A 22,148-nucleotide genomic window follows, 5' to 3' on the forward strand; every position below is an offset into this window, starting at 1 on the left:
GCCGCGCCTGGTCTGGCAGCCTTCCTCCACATGTGCCGGCGACGCAGCCGTCGCAGAACGGCGCGCCTTAGCTCCCGCCGACCTATCGGCTGAGTGATAACGCGCTGACATTGGGGCGAGCGTTGGCCCCGCCACTGGACGCGTGTCTCCTCGGAGGTCAAGGTCATTGTCCAATGTCCACGTCCCGTTCCAGCCGCATCGGTGATCAGTTACCTCAGACGATCCTAAAAGCGCTCCTCCCCCCCCCCCCTCTAACAGTGTACTTCATTGCAGACGTCCTGTCTCCATCTCGGTGGGTGCCATTACCAGGTACCCTTGTCACCCCTGAGTCTCTATTGCTGCAGGGCATTGCACTCGCTGCTGTTCAAGGTTCTGTTCCCTGTCAACGTGTTACCCTAACAACAGCTATCCTCACTCTTGCGGTCCGTATTTCTCCTATCAACGTCACTCTGTAACTGAGTCGCAGCCAAAGCTGGGTGGCGCATGCAGCCTAGCTCTTTACATGCACGGAAACACGCAGCTATTTCTATATCCTGGTCTGCCGGGCGGCGTGGAGTCAGACCACGCCGTAGGTTCGGGTGTCACATCTGGACAAAGAGGAGCGAGCCTTTCAAATGATCCTGGGCATTTGTGCGCCCGTTTGTGGTGGTGTGTGTGTGTGTGTGTGTGTGTGGTGTGTGTGTGGTGTGTGTGTGTGTGTGTTGTGTGTGTGTGTGTGTGTTGTGTGTGTGTGTGTGTGTGTGTGTGTGTGTGTGTGTGTGTGTGTGTGTGTGTGTGTGTGTGTGTGTGTGGTGTGTGTGTGTGTGTGTGTGTGTGTGTGTGTGTGTGTGTGTGTGTGTGTGTGTGTGTGTGTGTGTGTGTGTGTGTGTGTGTGTGTGTGTGTGTGTGTGTGTGTGTGTGTGTGTGTGGGTGTGTGTGTGTGTGTGTGTGTGTGTGTGTGTGTGTGTGTGTGTGTGTGTGTGTGTGTGTGTCTGGCTCGTCGGCCGCCCTCCCCTCGCCAGAGTCGGAGGCGGCGGACGTCACACGCCACTGGCACCGTCCAATTTGCCATCGGCCCCCTCCGTCCGGCCGATCAACTAAATCTTCCGGAAATTACGGCGTTCCATCTCGGTGTTCTGCATTCACAGGATTGAAATTTGTCATCCCGGAGCGCGCCAGAATTGTCAGAGCTGCGGATGGCTGCGCTGAGCTATTGCTTCATTTGGCGCTAAATCCCCTCTTTGGGCGCGCGCTTTTTGACAAACGACGACGATTACGACGCTGCGCGGGACGGCGACGGAGCCGACGGTGTGGAGAGGCGACAGTGTCCGGCGCCCGGCCCGCGCCGCCTCGCCGCCACATAAATACCCGGCCGGCGGAGCGCAGCCGACTGTGGAGCACGGCGCTGCGTGGGGTCGGCGGCAGCCGGGAGACGGCGGCAGGATGGGAGCAGGGAACGGAGGCACCGGCAGCCGGGAGGCGGCGGCAGGATGGGAGCAGGGAACGGAGGCACCGGCAGCCGGGAGGCGGCGGCAACCGGAAGACGGCAGCAGCATGGGAGCAGAGAACGGAAGCACCGGCAGCAAAGAGACGGCGGCAGCATGGGAGCAGAGAACGGAGGCACCGGCAGCAAGAAGACAGCGGGAGCATGGGAGCAGAGAACGGGGTACCGGCAGCAAGAAGACAGCGGCAGCATGGGAGCAGAGAACGGAGGCACCGGCAGCAAGAAGACGGCAGCAGCATGGGAGCAGAGAACGGAGGCACCGGCAGCAAGAAGACAGCGGCAGCATGGGAGCAGAGAACGGAGGAGGTACCGGCAGCAAGAGGACAGCGGGTGCACAGGAACAGAGAAAGTACGCACCGGGAGCCAGGAGATGGCGGGAGGATAGTAGCGGATAATAGACAATAGAGCAAGGGGTCGACAGTGGGCTGGCACTGACCACAGTTAACCGGCGCCAGAACTGAAAGCGGCATGTCGTAAACGAGAGCGTGGAACCATCGGCAAGTTAGAGCTAATGAAAGCCAAGGGAGCACAGAGCCAGCGTCGGTGGGATATGAAACTGACGGGAGCCGAAGGGAGCGTGGGCGCCGGGGGGTGGAGTTGAACGAGAGCATAGAGTCGAACGCGAACGTGCAAATGAGCAAATGAGGCTGAATGTTCATGAAGACCGACAAGCAAAATGCACTGTGTAACCAAGGTGCGGGCCTAGGCAACGCCACTTCGACTACATGTGAGTAGAAAATGTCATCCAAAACTTCATCGAGTTTTCGATTTCATTTCACTGGTGACACACGCGGATGCCCTGAAGTCTAGTGTGCATCCTATCAATCGCCAGTAACTTAGCATGCCATTCTGCAGAGTGCATCGGCGGGTTCAAAACACTTGACGCAGACACATGAACTCCGACGTGTTCTGCATTAATTTCAATATGCATAATGTATGGCGTTTGGCCGAGCGTGTGATCCAATCCGTGCGCGTAAGGACGATTTACTGCGGAATGATGACAGCGCCGCGTCGCCGGACGGCGGGCCCCGTCCCAGCCGGCGGCTCCGGCGATTCGCGTAAACAAAGAGGCGGGCGGCCCTCCGATCGCGTCCACCCGCCGGCAGATTTGCTCAATGCAGTGGACAGAATTGCGTCGGCGCGCGGTCCAGCGGCGCGCCGCGTCTGTCGGCGACGCGACCCATCCGTCAGCGGCGCTGGTAATCGGGTTAGGCCGTGTCCCTGCGCCATTACCGGCCACCGGGCGCCGCCGTCGCCGCTGAAAGCAAGGGTTCGCCGCGCGCCGCGTCCGCCCACAGCGCGCCACTCAAAGGCCGGCCCGATCGTGTTACGCAGGCAGGCAAATGGGCCGGAGGCGGCGCGCGGTCAGCGCCGGCGACGGCGACGTGCTGCATGGCGAGCCGGGACTGCAGGACGCAGGCTGAACTCACGGCGAGCGGGACTGCAGGACGCAGGCTGAACTCACGGCGAGCCGGGACTGCAGGACGCAGGCTGAACTCACGGCGAGCCGGACTGCAGGACGCAGGTTGAACTCAGGCGGGCCGGGACTGCAGGACGCAGGCTGAACTCACGGCGAGCCGGGACTGCAGGACGCAGGCTGAACTCACGGCGAGCCGGAGCAGGACGCAGGCGAACTCACGGCGAGCCGGGACTGCAGGACGCAGGCTGAACTCACGGCGAACCGGGATGTAGGACACAGGCGAACTCACGGCGAGCCGGGGATGCAGGACGCAGGCTGAACTCACGGCGAACCGGGACTGTAGGACACAGGCTGAACTCACGGCGAGCCGGAACTGCAGGACGCAGGCCGAACTCATGACGAGTCGGAACTGCAGGACGCAGGCCGAACTCACGAGCCGGGACTGCAGGACGTAGGCTGAACGCACAGGGCGGTCTGGGATTGGGCCCTGTCGAAAACTCAAGGTATGGTGAAAGGTCAGAACGGACGTGTGACGATTGTAGTCGGTTCTGATTGGACTGACGGAAATTTATGCCCCTACCGAACCTATGTTGTGCACAGCTCGGCTGAAGGCGGCAGCAGCTGAAGGTGGGAGCTGAATGTGGCGGCGGTGCTTGAAGACGACGGGGCTCATTACTGGAGGACCCGTTAGCTACATCACGCAGAAATCCCGGAACCATCAACCCCCGCCCCTTTGATCCGCGATTGCCAGCGACAACGTTCACTTTTGGTTAGAGACGCAAGCAGGATTTCGGCAATCCGAGGTAGGCACAGCTTACAATTCGTTATTTAAAAACAAGGGTTAGCGCACCACAGGGCCCCACATATACTGCATGTTGTGTAAAAACATTGCATCTCTGCATCTCAATATACGTATTTTTGCCCGTCCGCGTCAATTTTTCAGTGTCAACATTTATTCACATGTCCATCACCGCAAGCAAAAAATTGATAAGAGAGCACATACTCCCGACACCCCTTCCCCAAGCACAGATGTCGATTGCCGGTTCCCAGACTGTTCGTGATCGTTGGCTCATTCCATGACAGCCCAAGCGCTGACATTTCGGCGCCAGACCGCTTTACGTTAGGTCAGGGGGTGTGCGCTGCGGACCGGAGGCCTCACCGACTGGCGGCCGGGCCCGACGCAACAGCCCGAGAGCAGTCGACAGCTAATGGCTCGGCTCCTGAGCCAACTCATGCAGAAGGAACATTGGAGGCTCATGATTTTCTGGCCCATTTGCAGCGCGGGGACGGTGCAGGAGAGGAGCGCCCGGTAAGACCGATGGATGTGAGGCGCAGGCATGTCAGTGTATATCCTAGAGCGTGTGACTCATCATCAGCCGATCGCCACGTGCTGCTGGCATTGCTGAACTCGCCCGAACATTGCAGCCATTCAACGTGTGTTTGTTTGTTCTCAATGCTCCCCTCACTGGCTGGAGGGGAGCTCTTAAAGGGGGCTCTCAACACTGCAAGGAGTGTGAGGATATTAATTCATGTTTGTAATGTACGAAGGCACGAAGTTCTGAAAAAGACCCATAGCAGTTGTCTCAGGTGCTTGAGTGATTATTATTATACGATAACGACCCGAAACTTCGAACGCACCCTTTCTGTTGGAAGGTGCAGACGGTGATATTAAACGGAACAGGACAGGGCACAGGGATTTGGTTTCGCAAAATGAGTTGAGGGCGAGGGAGGGACTGAGCAGTGAAAGATGGAGCACTCTTCCCCAAATTTCGCCATCAAACTTTTTCCGTTGATTTAGCATACTTTCTTCTCAAAGTTGGGCAGGGCGGGGGTCTGAAGTACCCTCCTGACTGGACAGGAAGCTACACCCCTGACAGGACGGGTCCGTAACGACCGGACCAAACCGGGGTCATATGTGGCCTGGGCAGGACTGGACCGGAACGGAGCCGACTGGACCCGACCGGACCGGATAGACAGCAAGGACAAGGTAGAATAGACCAGGGAAAACGGGATAGAACAGGGTAGAATAGAAGGGAACAGGACAGGACACCACAGGACTGGACAGAACAGGAAGGGGAAGGGGAAGGCTACAAAGACTACAACAAAAAAAACACTACGGGGAAGGCCTAACAATGCAGGACAGATCAAGAGACAGCGTAAAAGGAGAGAACACGACAGGGTAGGTAGGCCGGGACAAGACAAGCCTGAACAAGACAAGACAGGGCAGAGACGAGATAGGGCAGGACGGGACAGAGCAAAGCAAAATAAACGGAACCGGGCTGAGCATTAGATAAGATGGTAAACCCAATATTTCAGATGAATAGGAAATGACGAGGTGCTCTATCGTTGCCAGCTTGCTTGAATTTGATGACATTTTGTTAGATGATATTGGGAGGCGGCATAAACTGCTTTTGTGGCAATTTTTGCGCATTTTGGTAAAAAACTTAAATTTTAGCACGAAGCCATCATATGATCCAGTGGAAAAAGCAAACTGGATCTTTGCGTCAACGAGGGCCCGACGTCAATTCAAAGCCAATATACCGGGTCAGAGGGCCTCCCACGTCAGAAAGGGCCGGACCGATGACGATGCATGATGCATCCTTATAAGTGCCGCCGCATAAACCAGGGGCCCCGGTCCATGAGTTCCCAGCACGACAGCTTGTGGACAACCCGGGCTTAGACGAAAGGCCCGCCAGCCCTGATCTCAAAATGTGCCCTTTAGTGTCCTACCCAGAGATCCTTGACCCGAGAAAGGTAAGGCGCCCCTTTAGCGTTTAAAACGGTGGGTCAGAACGGGGAAAACATATCTGTATTGACATGCTCAGACAATGTTTACCCGATTACGTTCATCATTTTTAGAATCGAATATTGAGCCAAACCATATCGAATAGGTTTGGGCGCGCGCGCTCGCGATCTTTACGAGCAAGAACACCAATGGCCGGCATTGCAGCTTTCCGTCGAAACCGAACGACCTTGGCCCTCTGCAGCTAACGCCAGGCCCGCTAGAGCGACCGCGTGCCGCGAAAAATGCAGCTGAAAGCTTTTATAATTAACTTGTGATTTTTAAAGGCCAGACTGAGGCCATTATTTAGCCAGTAAATATCACAGTATGTACAAAAAAATGGACGCAGCTCACGTCGTCGCGCACCATTTTATGGATCACCAGTGCTACCAAAGAGGCCATATTAACTTCCTGGAGGCAAGGCACTGCCGGAGTTTGAGCTCGGACCTCACGTGGGAGCCAAAGGCATCTACCACTTGGCTATTGCACCCCCCCCCCCCCAAATTTGAAGATATCCTCTGAACCAAGCGCGCAGCCAGAGCCTTTTCAAGGGAGGGACACAGCGTTGCCAAAGAGCCCCTGATAGCACAAGCCTCCAACCCAAATATCGCTGAATATAACCAATTTATTAATGAGAGATGCTTTTCTTTGATGCTTTACGCTTTTATTCCCTATAACTGATATCAAAGCCAGAAGCTACCGCGAGATAAATTATGTCTGAATTTTGTTGTCAATCATGTGAAGAAATTATGCGTTAAACGTATGCATGCAATAAATAATCGCCACTCTTCATTTTTTAATGGTTCAGTGAAGTCTTTCTAAAGCGACAGGCCTCAGTACCTTTGCCAGAATGTTTATCTGGACCGTACAGATATATCACGGACCCTGCGAAGGTAGGTCGAAATTGGTCAACAATTTGTATTAACATGGCCAAGCCATGTTTGTCCGAAAATCTTCGACATTTGGTCCGTTGATTAGTGAAACCAATTCTGTAACGTAGTTTTGAGCATGCGCGCTACCAAACCTTAGCAAAAAACCTTGATGTCAGACGTTGTAGTCTCCATAGACCTTGCAGCGTCGGCCCCGCGGCTAACACTAAGACGTGGCCAAAGAGTGACGAAAATGATGCATTTGCAAAAAGCATCTTTGGGCACTAGGAAATCAAACCATATATTTACAAGGAAGCCAGCCGTATATTTCGCCGGTGCAATTTTTGGATTGATGAAATGGATGAAATGACCTCCACAACACCGCAAAGTGGTGCTAGAGTCTGGTGGTAAGGCTAAAGGAGTGAAGCCAGAATCTCTGGTCTTCACGTTGCTGTAGCTATCAATCCGTCCAGAGGACAGCATGAAAGTTGAAAAAGATCTGCCCAGCCTTATCATTGAACGGTACGAATTCATTTTCTAAGACATTCGGAGCATTATTCCAGTACGGTCGCTCTCGCTCACGGCATCCGTCACCCGGCTTTGCTCGCGGAAGCCAACACCGTTCGGTTTCACGAAAATCGCAGTCCAGGCCATCGCTGTCCTTGCTTCCAAGACTGCGAGCACGTAGGCTCAAATATTTTGATAATTGTTTCACCAGTCGATTCTGCAAAAAGTTCGTTATCAGGCAAACGTGGGATGACCTTGTTCATTTGTTAATTCATTTCGACCCACTTTGTTCAGCACTAATGAGGCACCTATTTATCTCCTGGAAAGGGACCCTTTTGAGTAGAACACTAGACGGCACATTAGTGTCCACCGACAAGGGTTGAAGGGCCATCCCGTCGCAACACGGGTGTCTTCCAGCTGTTATTCTGGAGACACGGGGAGGAATCCCCTGGCCGATCCAGAGGCCATTAGAGGGACACATCATATGACATTGGCCTCTTAGGCGGGAGGCCTTCTGACCTCCGCAGTTGATCCCGGATCGACGCAGGAACCCTCACTAACGCAACAGCATCCCTCATCACCGCAGATGTTTCAAGGATTGACACGTAGACTCCGGTTCCGCTTAACGGCCCATGCTGGAATTGGGTTACCGGGCTCATCGTTCGGTACTGGGGGCCCGGACTAGCACAAAAAACCTTCCATTGCATTAATGCGAGCAGTCATCATAAGATCTTATGTTTCCTTTGATTGCCAATGGGCCGCGACGAGCGCAAAAGAACCTCTGTCATTCGGGGTCCCGTTCCCATCCCTTTTGAGCAAATCTTCCTCTGACCGGCTCGGGGCCTCTTGTTGACACAGGATGCCCTACTAAATACTTTGGGCCGCTGACCGATGTTGGAGCTCAGCATTGTTGCAGTGGCCCCGACCGGTAAAACTCGCGGGCCTCAGCCTCTTTCCAGCTTGGGAAATGGGATCTGAAAGACTCCGCGGGCATGGATCCGAATGTTTGGCTCCGTGTCGAGGCCCTGTCTTATCGGGATAGAGGTCCTTAATACGCAGGACCTTAAAGAATCCCTCTGTACGCCGTTTCCTCTCTGGTCACGACAGTACGGGTGAAGGGCCTGGCTCGAGTCCAATCGGGTCTCTGATCATTGGTTCCGAAGGGCCCTCCGGTCCCTCTTCGGACATCGTTAAACAAAACACGTGACCGACTAGGGGCCACAAGCCGAGACGTGACCCCTGTTAGACACTGTGGACTCTTGACCGACACAGGGCCCCAACCACTGTTTCAGGAACCCAGACCAATGCAAATAATGGGCCCCCTGTCTTGTTCATACTTGGGAGATCGACCCCCATTGTTCAGACAGACAGTGAGACAACTGTTCGGTGTCTGTGGCCGCCTGAGACACCCGCATTGTCTCAGGGGGTCTTCAAACGGTCCAAGAGGACCTCTGGCTGATATTTCATGTCACGGCCCTACAGGCCACAATTCCTTATGTGACCGGCAGCCAGTCCTCCGGGCCGTTATGCATCCAACAGTGTCTTCGAAAGTCGGTTCCGTCGCGCTACCCGGGCCGCTCTTTGAGCCTCATCGAACACTGCTCTTGGTCGGCTCGGAACCCATAGCAAGAACATGATCCTCTGTTGGGCGCTGTGGGCCTGGACAGCTACAGGGGCATCGGCCAGTGTAAATTGCTAGCCCCGGCTTTGTAGCTGATCGGGAAGTGTGCCCTCAGGACCATACCGATACGGAGCAGACTGTGCGATACTGGTGGTGTCTGACCGATATATACACCCATATCGACTCAGGGTGTCCCTGATCGGCGCAAAGGGCCCTCTGACTGTCGGGGCTAGAGGGCTCATTCCCGCAGGCTGGAGCCCCTGAATAAGACTTCGCCCAGCCCTTTGTACTCTTAAGCCCTCCAATCGAGCCCTCGATCGTCGGACCCAGTGGGCTCTACAGACCCTTCGGAACTTTTCGAACACCTCCTTTGGCCGACTTGGGGACCATTGCCAGCACAGGCCCCTCCCTATTAGGCGCTTTTGGGCCCGTACCAATGTAAATCGCTGGCTCCAACTCTGCCTCTGCTTGGGAAATGGGCCCTCAGGCTCATGCCACCACGGAGCAGACTGTGCGTTACTGGTGGCGTCTGACCGACAACAGGCCTTTATCGACCCAGGGACCCCTGATCAACGCGCAGGGCCCCCAAACCCAGTGCCCCCTTCCCAAGACTCTGGCTGCACCCCTGGAGCCTTATCCTACGAAACACTGCCACACGAACCTTTCCTAAACGTATGTTCTGTGTACTTCAGGGTCGCCATCAATGGAGTGGACCGCGTGCCCGGCGCATTTGTGCTCAGTGCCCGGTGCTCAAAGCCAGATTTTCTTTTCACCATTGAGGGTTCCCGACAGAAAATTTAAAATTGGTGTGAAGGGTGCTCACTGAGCTCCGGACCCCTCCACCAATAAAACCTTGGCGCCACCTCTGCGTGCTTCTGCCCGCAACTACCGGATGGGGGCTTCCGCATTGAGCGCAGGGTTGGGGATTCAAAGCGGAGGAAAAAGTGCGCGCTCTTCCTACCAGCTGTTCCCTTCGCTTTGTGTTGGGCGTGCCATCAAAATATTGGAAATGGTGTAAAATATTTGTTGCGAATAATTCGATATTTTGAAGACAATCCCACAAGCACAATGATCTACCTCGACATAAAGGAATAGCTAGACGGTTTACCACAAAAGCTCTTGACTTTGATTTGCTTGGTTTATGGCGCCCAAATTTCGATTTGTGGATACAACGGCGGGAAGTGCATGAGTGATAAGGAATGCATTGACGCATGTCGATGTTCATGTTCATGCATATTGGTGGATCATCAGTTCGAGAGCTTGAGCCGTTGAGATTGAAAACGCTGCTTTCTTTTACTCTAGGTTAGTCCTGAATGCTTACGTTTCATCGCTCATCACTTCGTGGAATGTGGAGCTCCACTCATCCAGCTATGCAACTTTCTATGCAATCTGTAATGTTTTACTTTTATGCACATCTAGGAGTTTATGGACAGGTGATGTTTTTATTGAACTTAGCATTTGCTTAAAAACTTGGGCATGACCCTCATGAAGCAGGTACAAGAGACACCAGACCAACATGCCCACACTATAAAAATTGTAATGTTATGCATTTGCCAGTAATTGTTCACAATTGTGAAATTAAGATAGAAGTGGTCCAACAAAAACACACCACATTGATACACAACATGCAAGAGCTTTTGTGTGCCTGTGGTGTTAGAAGTGTTGGCCAATGAAATGTTTTAGTAGTATTCCACTGATAAATAAATCCTGATATGTCCCTTGTGTGATCAGTTCATGTATGCTTATTTAACAGATAAGTCCTCTGATAAGCCATCTTTCTAGAGGCAAGTCAAAACATTGGTGTTTTCTCTATCAGCCAAACTTGGAGGCAAGTAATGGGTTTTAAAAGGCTAGTGAAAGGCTGCTGGCTCCTGCCTCTGTCTCTGTTTCCACACTATCACTTGTAATTGCTGCATCGCCTATTCATAAGTAAGATTCCAAATTTTATTGGCCAAGACCCACAGCTTTTGGGTCAGGCTCCTTGTAAGGCTTAGGCTTGAGAGAGGCAGGTCTGGTTAGTGCTGAAGCTATGGTGCTCTAAACACACAAAATTTTGATGCTCTCTAGTTTTAATTGAGATATCACAACCTAAATGTTTCTTTTGGAAGATATATTGCACTCCAGTTATGCAGCATCAAGCTTCCCAAGCATCCTTAACCTGGTCCTATATTTATCAATGAGTGCAGACAAATTATTGTTGCTGGATCTGCTTGTAATCCATTTTTGTGCAGCCTCTGACATTTCTATTTTGAATACCTAGCAAGCAAGTTATGTCTGATGAGTTATGCAAGTGGTGATTCATATCATTTTGTTTTTGTACATGTTTTGAGAATGGAGTAGTGCCATGGTGCTAATTGCCAAGGTTAAACACATGTAAAATAAAGCATCCTTCCCAATACATTTTTCACTGTGAATGATCTGTGATTTGTGTAATATGTGTAGAGTGCATTTAATGTTGGCTTAAATTGTTTCAATTCCTTAGTAGGTAAACTCCTTTATGCAGATAGGAAACGGGATACTAGGCTTCTGGGTCAAATGAATGCTGTATGCTTAAAGGCTTGGAAAGCTTGGTGATGCCAAGATGAATGTTCAAGCAACCCTAACAGCATTGATGACGTTGATGGCAGATTGTGACCCTGACAAGGATGTGAAGGCCAAATCAGAACATAAATACATTATTTTGTCTTTGCAAATAACTTTGCCCAGCCTGCTTTCATATCGCCATGGCATTTGAGCTCAACATAAACAGATTAGAAAGCTATGAATGCTGGATAAATGGACAATTATAAATTGTCCAACAAATTGCAGCATTGAATGTTTGTGGGAGTGAAGCTCTTCAGAGTGCAGGTAAACTACAGGGGAACACCACAAATCATTGATGGTGATGGCAGCTATTGTACCTTGCTTGACATTTTCTGTGAAAGCATTAACAAAGAAATTATAGAAGTTGAGGCCAAAGTTGTTTCTACTGAATGGCAAACTTAGGGAACAACTGCCCCCTGGCAGCAACAGCGATCTCATTGTTTTAATGTTCCTGGCTAATTCATGGGTCCCTCCACTGGGCATCAGTGTTGATTTGACCACTAGTTGGCTGTCAGGTATCAGTGCTACTGACGGGTGGTAGTGACACTCTCATAGCAGGCCTCTGCATGCCTTCTGACCAATAATCAATGTGCACAGCATTGACATGTCATGCTGCGTATGTCAAAGGTTACTGAGTCCTCATAATGACTTGTTGAGCTGCAGCCTGTCACAGGTTCTTGCAATAATTCGGCGTGACAAGTCGCCATAGTTAAAATGTTGATGACAATTGAGACTACGTGCATGCTGTGTAGGCTCTTTACAGCTTCTCGTAATACACACATTTGAATGGGAGTGGGTTCATGATCAGCTCTCGATGGGAGACGGGGAGGGGAGGAGAGGGGCAAGGTGTCATTTCCATTGTCATTGCCGCGCCAATCACTTGGAGAGCGTGCGCAGGGAAGAGGGCTTAATTCTTTCATTTTTGTGACCTTGTGAGAGCAGACTGAGCCTCGTTATCCCGCCTTAAATTCACCAGTGCGCCGGGCCGGGCGATCACGGTCAGTCGAATTGGCTTTTGCTGGAAGTGACCAGTTGATGTAAAGCCGGCGAGTGTTGTCAAGCCTCGCGGGAAGCTAACGACTCCTGGAATCGACCACAAATGTCGCCGACTGGATGCATCAGCCGTACGCGAGATCAGAATCAGCGCGTGGGCATAACATCAAGGTGAACTGCACTGGGGGGGGGGGGGGGAGGGGGGGGGGAGCTGCTGGTCCGGTGGCGCTTTGGTGCCGGTTTATGTCCGGCGAGATTGCCGACGACCCTCGCAACCCAGCTGCGTCCCTGGCGGCCGTCGGCCTCTCCGGCGGCTGTCGGGCCGCGGACCTCTCCGGCGTCTGTCGGACCGCGGACCTTTCGGCCGGCCGGGCGCCCCGCCGTCGGGTGTTGTCCCTTCTTGGCGACGCTTAAAGAGCTCTTGCTCAGCAGCAGAGACATGTGTACGGAGTTCAGCTCCATGCCGTGTCCAGCAGTGTCCTGGGGTTAGTCCCATGCCGCGTCCAGCAATGTCCTGGGATCAGCCCCATGCCGCGTCCGGCAGTGTCCTGGGGTCAGCTCCATGCGATGTCCAGCAGAAGCCTGGGGTTAGCTCCATGCCGTGTCCGGTAGTGTCATGGGTTCAACTCCATGCCGCGTCCAGCAGTGTCCTGGGGTCAGCTTCATGCCGCGTCCGGCAGTGTCCTGGGGTCAGCTCCATGCCGCGTCGGGCAGTGTCTTGGGGTCAGCCCCATGCGGTGTCCAGCAGAAGCCTGGGGTCAGCCCCATGCCGCGTCCGGCAGTGGCCGGTAGTCAGTTCCGTGCGATATCTGGCATTATCTGGAGGTCAACTCCAGGCCATGTGTTGTCCTGCATTATCTTGCGGTCGGCTCCGTGGCGTGTCGGGTGTTGCCCCGTGCTGTCCGGCGGCCAGATCGGTGCGTGGCCGGCCGGCGCTAACGAGCGCGGCGGCGCGGCGCTGCACGCTGCAGGGCGCGCCGCTGCACGCCTCGCGCCGCTCACGGCGCGGCGGTATTGTCGCTCGATCGTATCGTGCCCGGGCTTCCTGCGCCACCCCGCCGCCGACGTCAGCCCCCACTGGGGTGAAGGCCCGCCAGCGGTCTGGCGCCGCCACCTCCGGCTACCTTCAGTCACCGCCGGTTACCGCCGGTCACGGCCGGTCACGGCCGGTGACTATCAGGCCTATGGACTCTGGCCTGCGTCAGCCTTACTGCGGCTACCATCGGCCTAGGTGCGGCTCTGAGTGGGTCTCTTGTCTGAACCCACTCATCGTCTGAGAATGGCCGGGCCTGTCCCGCCCTGGCTGCATGGCCAGCCGGGCATCGGAAGGCTGGCGCTGGTCTGAACGTCCCAGCACGGAACTGGCCATGTCCTGCTGCTGGTGCTCCCTGAGCCCCCGAGGTGCCCCTGACACCTGCTGCTGGTGCTCCCTGAGCCCCGAGGTGCTCCGCTCATCTGCTGCTGGTGCTCCCTGAGCCCCGAGGTGCTCCTCTCGTCTGCTGCTGGTGCCCTCTGAGCCCCGAGGTGCCCCTCACACCTGCTGCTGGTGCTCCCTGAGCCCCGAGGTGCCCCTCACCTGCTGCTGGTGCCCCTGAGCCCCGAGGTGCCCCTCACACCTGCTGCTGGTGCTCCCTGAGCCCCGAGGTGCCCCTCACACCTGCTGCTGGTGCTCCCTGAGCCCCGAGGTGCCCCTCACACCTGCTGCTGGTGCTCCTGAGCCCCGGTGCCCTCACCTGCTGCTGGTGCTCCCTGAGCCCCGAGGTGCCCCTCACACCTGTTGCTGGTGCTCCCTGAGCCCCGAGGTGCCCCTCACGCCTGTTGCTGGTGCTCCTGAGCCCCGAGGTTGCCCTTCACACCTGCTGCTGGTGCTCCCTGAGCCCCTGAGGTGCCCCTCACGCCCTGTTGCTGGTGCTCCCTGAGCCCCGAGGTACCCCTCACACCTGCTGCTGCTGCTCCCTGAGCTCCGAGGTATCCCTCACCCCGCTGCCGGTGTTTGAGCTCCGAGGTGTCCCTCACCCCTGCTGCCCCTGCTGCTTGCTACCCTGAGGCCGGGGGTGCCGGCTACCCGCCGGCGCAGTGGGCAGCATGATTCAGGCGCTGCCGTGGTCCGCTCGGCGCGTCCGCCGCGCTGTCCGCCGCGGACGCGAGCTGTTGTGCGTCAGCGATCGGCGCCAATTAAAGCGCGCCACCGCCGTCGCACCCGCCGGCCGTGACGGGTGATTTGTTGACGCTGTTTGCGCCGGGGAAGAAAGGCAGCGCGTCGCCAAACGCCGGTTTTGTTCGGCGAGATATGATCGGCCGGCCGGCCGTAATGAGATAATGAAAATGACGTGGCTCGTCGCTGCGAATCGGCCGCCTCGAGGCGCCGTGCTGTGCAGTGCGCCGGCGTGCGCAGCGCTCCTGTCGGGCCAGCTATCAGATCGACGATCGGGCTAATGCATGCCGTTCTGAGGAAGTGAACTCATTGTCTGAGCCGGTACTTTTGTGCATGAAGGACACGGTCTCTGCACTGTTTGCACAGCACGTTGCCTGTTGGCAAGTGTGTGCCAGCACGCGCCGGTGTAGGTGAGGATTGTAACAGGTCTGGCCTGGATAAGACCGACTGATAGGCGCTGCGGACTTCCATTTATGATTGAATTTTTTGGTCGCGTGATCTATTTCTTGTGTTTTAGCGCGACGTTTGCTTGTTGAGTTCGGAGTTTCAATGTGCCGTAATCTGCAATGGCAACCAAATGTGTCATATGTAGCGCTCGTGCCTGTAGCCTGAGTTTTACTTACACATTTCATGTCTGTCCGTATCATTTCGTAATCGTAAAAATACAAGTCGCAGTCATATCTAGCCACAGTTCCGTACTACGTCAGTGAGCGCTTGTTCGCTGCTCTTCCCTGCCAAGGAACAACGCAGGCTAAGAACGACTCGGATTCAGCTCATTGGGTTCACGCGCCAGTACAGCCACGGCAACTGCTTACCGTTTCGTCGGTCGTCTGTACAGCGCTCTTGGACAGCTGCGACCGGACTTCTGCCGCGTGCGGTGCCGCTGTGAACGGCCGAACGCAGCGGCACCGGTACGAGCGGCGGCGCGCCGCCTCGCAGAGAGCCATCCCCGGTACAGCGCGAGCGCGCTGGGTCCCGCTGTGGGCCAGGACACGCGTCACAGTCAGCAGGACGCGCTGCTGTGACGGCAGCCTGAGCGGCGGTGCCCCGCTGCGGGAGCCGATCACCCAGTCTCGTGACCGATGTGCTGGTGAGCAGCCGTCTGTCTCGTGACCGATGTGGTGGTGAGCAGCCGTCTGTCTCGTGACCGATGTGCTGGTGAGCAGCCGTCTGTCTCGTGACCGATGTGCTGGTGAGCAGCCGTCTGTCTCGTGACCGATGTGCTGGTGAGCAGCCGTCTGTCTCGTGACCGATGTGCTGGTGAGCAGCCGTCTGTCTCGTGACCGATGTGCTGGTGAGCAGCCGTCTGCCTCGTGACCAATGTGCTGGTGAGCAGCCGTCTGTCTCGTGACCGATGTGCTGGTGAGCAGCCGTCTGTCTCGTGACCGATGTGCCGGTGAGCAGCCGTGTCCCGCCGATTGGTTGTAGGGTCAGGATTGCTGCCGGCCGCGTGATCGCGCTGCTGGCTGCTGTCACAGCGAGCCGCTGGAAATCACGTTATGATATGAACAGCGGGCAGGACCCCTCTCGCAGTAGTGTCAGGTCCTGTGCTCGAGGGGCGCTGGCGGCCCGACACCTCTGCTCAGCGTCCGTCTCTCCCGGCGTTGTCGCTGTCCGGTGTGACTGTCCGGCGGTGCCGCCGTCCCTGGTGGGGTCGGGAGAGGCCCGCACTGGTCACGGGCCCGGTGCCGCCGGGCTGTCGACGCGGCGGGCCGGTATGACCAGCCGCGGCCGCTGTCGTGCGGTCAGCGCTGTCGCGCCGGCCGACATGTCAGCGTCCGTTGTGGCGCCGGCGGCCGGGTCCGATCGGCTCGCTGCCTGTCGGACGCGGGGCGGACAGCAGCCGGCGCGGCGTGGCAGCTGAGCCGCCGGTGGCGCCAGCCCTCACGGCATGGCTCGTCACTGGGGCCGCGGATGATGCCCTCTCGGACGCCGACGCTGCTCTCGGCCGGGCGGACCCAGTCCTGCACCGGCCGCCGCGCTGCAGTGCCGGCCGAACGGTGGGGCAGCGGCCGGCGGCCCGGCGCACGCCGGACACCGCGGTCCATGCACCGGCGCTGACCGGTTACCGCCACCGCTGGGGGCCGCTGGCCCGGCCGTCCCGGATCACGGGGCATGAGGCCGGCCCAGGTCACCGGCTCGCACCCCGAGCGTCACGGCCGCGGTGGGCTGGCGGCGGCAGCTCGGCAGGCCGGCGGCAGCCGTCGGCCGTCAGGTGGCGGTCTGGCTCACCTGCCTCCGACCGCCTGAACACACGCGGCAGAGCGCGCCGTCCGCCGCGGCGATTCGCGCTGCTGCTGGCTGCTGACGCCGGGCGCGGCCCGACACTGACGGCTGGGGCGGGCTCAGTGCGGCGAGCGACCTGCCAGGCAGGTGAACAGGTGACAGGGTCACGCTCGCTGCTGGACAGATTTTCCCCGCGCAAAGCGTTTTCACTGCAGACGCGCAGCTCGCACGTCGCTTGCACAAGTGAAGCACGCTGGCTGGCTGGACACAGCATATGTCATGTCGGTCGCACGTCACCCGCTGCTGCTGCTGTTGCCGTTCGGGCGGCGGGACTCAACCTTGAGTGATACCATGACTCCTGGAGTTGGCCACATCAGGAGAGGGATGGGTCGTGGGTCCGCAGCGGCGTGGCATGTTCGTCATCTGGGTGGGGACGCCCTGAGGCATGTTGCAGCTTCGTGACCGCCTCTGAGTCGGCTATTTGAGTTGTGGATCCGTGCAGTGGACCGTGGAGACTCGCGATGAACGTCGTGTCCGTGATACTGGGCGCTCCGTGCAGCCCCGTGAACAATACTGTGGGCTGGCATGGCTGGTTGGCCTCGCTGCCTGTGGCGAGTCTCGTCCGTCCGCGAGATGACGGGTGAGGCGGACCGGCCGGCAGTCAGTGGCGCGCACAGGCGACCGGGAGCGGGCCGGCGGCGCGTCCCGCATGGGGCCGGCCCGGCGACGCCGCCCCCGCGCGCCCGGCCACCATTCATCAGCGAGACGTTATCGGTCGCTTCACGCTCGCTGCTGCTGCCGACGCCCGTTAATTGGACACCTCCGCCGACGCCGACCGTCGCGCCGCGCCGGGCGTCGGCGGCGCTTGCAACGAGGGCCGCAGCCACGCTCGCCGCGTCGCGCCGGGTTCGACGAACGGGGCGGCGGCGGTGGCAGCGCGGCGTGGTCGGCCGGCGACTAATCCGGCGGCGCGCGGACGCCACCGGAAAAACGCGCCGCTGCACCGGCCGGCCGAACGCGGCAGCGGCGGCGCGCGGTGCGGCGATGGTATCGGGCGACGCGCCACTCCGGCCGCCGCGTGAGGTGCGGCTCCGTGCGCCTCGCCAACCGTGCACCTCGCCGATCGCGCTCCGGGTAGGCCCGTCCGGCCCCGTGTCAGGTCACCGGGGATGCTGGAATGTCGGTGGCGGCCGCGCGTCGACTTTTTCGGCGGCCGCGGCGGCGCTCCTTTTGATGTGTGGCGGCGCGGTGATTTATCATGCGGGCTGCACCCCATGCGATGTTCGGCTGGACGACTCTGCGACGCGATGACGACACTGGGCCGGGCGCGCGCGCACCTGCCACCCGGCGCCGAGACGGCCTCTGTGCCCCCTCCCCCCCCCCCCGATGCTTACTGAGGCCGGGGTACAGTCCGTGGGGCCTTTGTTAGCCGGGCTGGGTGGGCTGGCAGCCATTATCTCCGTCTCGGTCGTCTCCACGTCGCCAGGGTATACCACTCGATGTCTCCTCCTTCCCTCTCAGCGTTTCCCGAACTCTGACGTCTGTCTCTGGCCACCGGGCGACCCACCCCGTCCAGTCTGCCCTAGCCGGCCTGCCCTAGCCGGCCTGCCCCAGCCGGCCTGCCCCAGCCGTCCTGTCCCAGTCGGCCTGTCCCAGCTGGCCTGTCCCAGCCGGCCTGTCCCACCCGACCCGCTCCAGCTGGCTGGCGTCTGCAGCGGGTGCCGTCCCACCCGACCCGCACCAGCCGGCTGGCGTCTGCAGCGGGTGCCCTCCCACCCGACCCGCACCAGCCGGCTGGCGTCTGCAGCGGGTGCCGTCCCACCCGACCCGCACCAGCCGGCCGGCGTCTGCAGCGGGTGCCGTCCCACCCGACCCGCACCAGCCGGCTGGCGTCTGCAGCGGGTGCCGTCCCACCCGACCCGCACCAGCCGGCCCGGCGTCTGCAGCGGGTGCCATCCCACCCGACCCGCTCCAGTCGGCTGGTGTCTGCAGCAGGTGCCCTCCTACCCGACCCGCACCAGCTGGCTGGCGTCTGCAGCGGGTGCCGTCCCCACCCGACCGCTCCAGTCGGCTGGTTGTCTTGCAGCGGGTGCCGTCCCACCCGACCCGCTCCAGCTGACTTGCGTCTGCAGCGGCTGCCGTCCCGTGCCCGCCTCTAACTTGCTGCGTCGCTTACGACTCCGCTGCCCGGCACCGGCCCCTGTTCGGACTACTTTGTTGACAGTTGGAGAAGTTTCTGATCAGCCTGTTTTCGCGGACCGACCTGACCGGGCTGTCCGTTGGACTCCGCCGACATTCTCAACGTCTCGGATGTCGAGCAGAGGACTGCACGTTTCCTAGGTTATTGGGTGGTGAGGTGATGGACTAAATTGGATTGGGGGGCCATTGTACCTGACGGGCTGGTCCCAACTTTCATTTAGTCAGCGACGACTCGATTCATGTTAGAAATGGGAATATGTTTGAGTTAGTGCAGTGTCTGTGACTGGAATCGTTACAACGAACAGAAGAATGAACTGTAAATAATCGTTATTATTAACAGTTAATGAATCGACTCAAAGCCGGGCAATAGTTATACTCTTATTAGTGCTGTGACAGCGTTTACGGACGTCAAATGTAGGGAAAAATACGCAAGTTGCTGTCCGTCCATCAAAACATATGTTTGATCTAGGTGCGGACCATGTAACCCAGGTTATCGTATAACTTCTAGGTCGTTCGCGTCCACTTCCAAGGGAACCGGTGCCGGCAGTCCCCATCGTATCTTGTTTGTGTGACACCGCACTCCTCCCGTGCTAGGTTTATCTCGTACGGGGATCTGTCGGACTCCATACTCCGCCGGCAGTATTCGTCTGGCACTTACCCCGCCGGCAGCACTCGTCTGCACTTACCCCCGCCGGCAGTATTCGTCTGGCACTTACCCCCGCCGGCAGTACTCGTCTGGCACTTACCCCCGCCGGCAGTATTCGTCTGGCACTTACCCCCGCCGGCAGTACTCGTCTGGCACTTACTCCCGCCGGCAGTATTCGTCTGGCACTTGCTCCCGCCGGCAGTATTCGTCTGACACTTACCCCCCATGGTTGGTGTTTGACCGCTGCCCCGTGGCTGGTGTTTGACCCCGTACTCCGCGGGCGGGTTTGTCTGACCCCGTACTTCCGAGCGGGCAGTGTTCGTCTGACCCCGTACTCCGCGGACAGTGTTTGTCTAACCCCGTACTTCCGAGTGGGTGGTGTTTGGTCCTGCTTTTCCAAGCGGGTGGTGTTTGACCCTGTATCTCCGCGGGCGGTATTTGTCTGACCCCGTACTTCCAAGCGGTTGGGGTTTGTCTGACTGTGTACCCCCGCGGGCAGTGTTTGTCTGGCCCCGTACTCCGCGGGAGTGTTTGTCTCACCCCGTACTTCCGAGTGGGTGGTGTTTGGTCCTGCATTTCCGAGCGGGTGGTGTTTGACCCCGTATCTCCGCGGGCGGTATATGTCTAACCCCGTACTTCCGAGCGAGTGGTGTTTGTCTGACTGTGTACCCCCGCGGGCAGTGTTTGTCTGACCCTGTACAGCCGCTGGCGATGTTTGACCTGTCGCCGTCGGGCGGTGTGTCTGTTGTGCCGACCGGCTGGCCGTCGGCCCGCCCGTAACGGGCGTGGACCATCGCCGAATGGCCGCCATAAACCGATCGGCACCACTCTCACCTGCCGCCGCCGCCACGGAAGCCTGGCCAGCCGTCAACAGGGGGGGGGGGGGGGGGGGGGGCGGCGGGCGGGCGCTGCACGCGGGCCGGGCCCACAGGGTGCAGTCAGCAGGGGTGGCGGGTGGTGGGGGTATGGACGCACGCTCGTTGCCGTGTCCAACGATGAATGACGTCTGTCATTGCCTGGTCTCGGATCAGACTGAGGTATCGCTCGGGAGCTAAAACAAGATGCTCTACGTACAAGACTTTGTTGTAGTTTTGGTGCACAAATCTATATGCACGGATAGACGGCTCTTAATTGCTGAGGCGTCCTGTTCGAAACCAGTATGTATGGAAGTTCCACTCTTAGCACCAACATGTCTGTGCGTTTGATTGGGCCTGGGTGGCCATCGCGGACGATACATATGAACATCAGTTCCTCATTTTACCCCGACTGACGTGCTCACGGATAAAAACACCATTTAGGCTGTGTACTTGAAACAGACGCGTGCTATTGGTATGCATGTGGATCGACACCGTGGTTGACTGCATTCCGGCAATTAGGGAAAGTGTTTTGCCTGCTTTTATGACCGTCATTTACCACATTAGTGCCCTGCCGCCTCCTGGCTCGAAAAAAGGCAGCTGGCCTGCAAATGAGCGGGCGGTGCGGTGCCGGCGCACCACGTGACCGTGCGATAAGACGGCGGCGCGACCCGGCCGGCGGCCCGGGTCGTACGGCCGCACGGGCCGTGCTTCCGGCGAGATGGCTCGATCAAGCGTTACACGGGTCACATGTCGGGCTGCAGCGGCCCGGCGCCGCCCCACCAGCGCCGCCGGAGACGCGCTCTGGCACGCGCCAGCGGCAGCGATGCCGTCTGACGCCCGGGGTGTCGTTGACACGACCTGACCCGACCTGTCATGGTCGCTGGACTGAACGGTCGCGGCGTCACTGCCGCTGTTTGGCGCCGCACGAGTGAGTGTGTGGGCGAGTGAGTGAGTGAGTGAGTGAGTGAGTGAGTGAGTGAGTTGAGTGAGTGAGTGAGTGAGTGAGTGAGTGAGTGAGTGAGTGCGTGCGTGCGTGCGTGCGTGCGTGCGTGCGTGCTTGAGTGAGTGCGTGAGTGAGTGAGTGCGCGCGTGCGTGCGTGCGTGCGTGCGTGCGTGCGTGCGTGCGTGCGTGCGTGCGTGCGTGAGTGAGTGAGTGCGTGAGTGAGTGAGTGGCGCGTGCGTGCGTGCGTGTGTGCGTGCGTGCGTGCGTGCGTGCGGTGCGTGAGTGAGTGAGTGAGGCGAGTGCGTGTGGAGTTTGTGCGCGGGTTGTCGCTGTTCTCCGCGTCAGCCGGCCGGCTGGCGTCCGTCTCGCGATGTCGGCCGGCCATCACCCGGTCCGGCGATCAGATCCCGCCGCTCCTGCCGCCGGCCGTCGGCTGGCCAACGAACGCCCTGCACGTGCCCGGCGCCGTTTTTGCGGCGGCGCCGGCCGGCCGGTGCCCGGTGGGTGACAAGTGGCCGCGGCACGGGCGCTCCCGCCACCGCTCGGGCCCAGCGCGCAGCTGGCCGGACCGGGCGGCCGGCGGCGCCTTGCCATTCGGCCTGCGTCCCGGTATCTGCTGCCGCTGTGTTCGCGTGATGGCACGCCACGTTTTTGCCATGAGCGATATTTTTGTCCATGTTCCCCGGTGCGTGGCGGCCGTCTGGAGTGACCGAGGCTGCCCTCTCGCGCGGTTTTCGCGGCGTGCAGCTCTGCTTGTCATCGAACGCCAGTCCGCGGGTGTTCTCGTCATGGCGAGGAAAGTGGCAGGGAAGGCCCCGGCGGTCGCGAATTCTTCGCATTTTGTGGACAGGCGCGACAAGGTGC

General features: G+C 58.3%; 1 protein-coding gene across 1 annotated transcript in view; it reads left to right on the top strand.

The window, feature by feature from the left end:
- The first annotated feature begins 9,820 nt into the window (after window positions 1–9,820).
- Window positions 9,821–22,148, top strand: part of LOC119111627 (Fanconi anemia group J protein homolog) — a 64,326-nt gene continuing 51,998 nt past the window's right edge. The window contains exon 1 of the mRNA XM_037235435.1: window positions 9,821–9,984. The gene's annotated coding sequence lies outside the window, so the exon portion shown is untranslated. The remainder of the gene's footprint in view (window positions 9,985–22,148) is intronic.

Source organism: Pollicipes pollicipes, unplaced genomic scaffold (genome assembly GCF_011947565.3).
Source record: "Pollicipes pollicipes isolate AB1234 unplaced genomic scaffold, Ppol_2.1 Scaffold_7261;HRSCAF=8764_pilon_pilon_pilon, whole genome shotgun sequence".
NCBI lineage: Eukaryota > Metazoa > Arthropoda > Thecostraca > Pollicipedomorpha > Pollicipedidae > Pollicipes > Pollicipes pollicipes.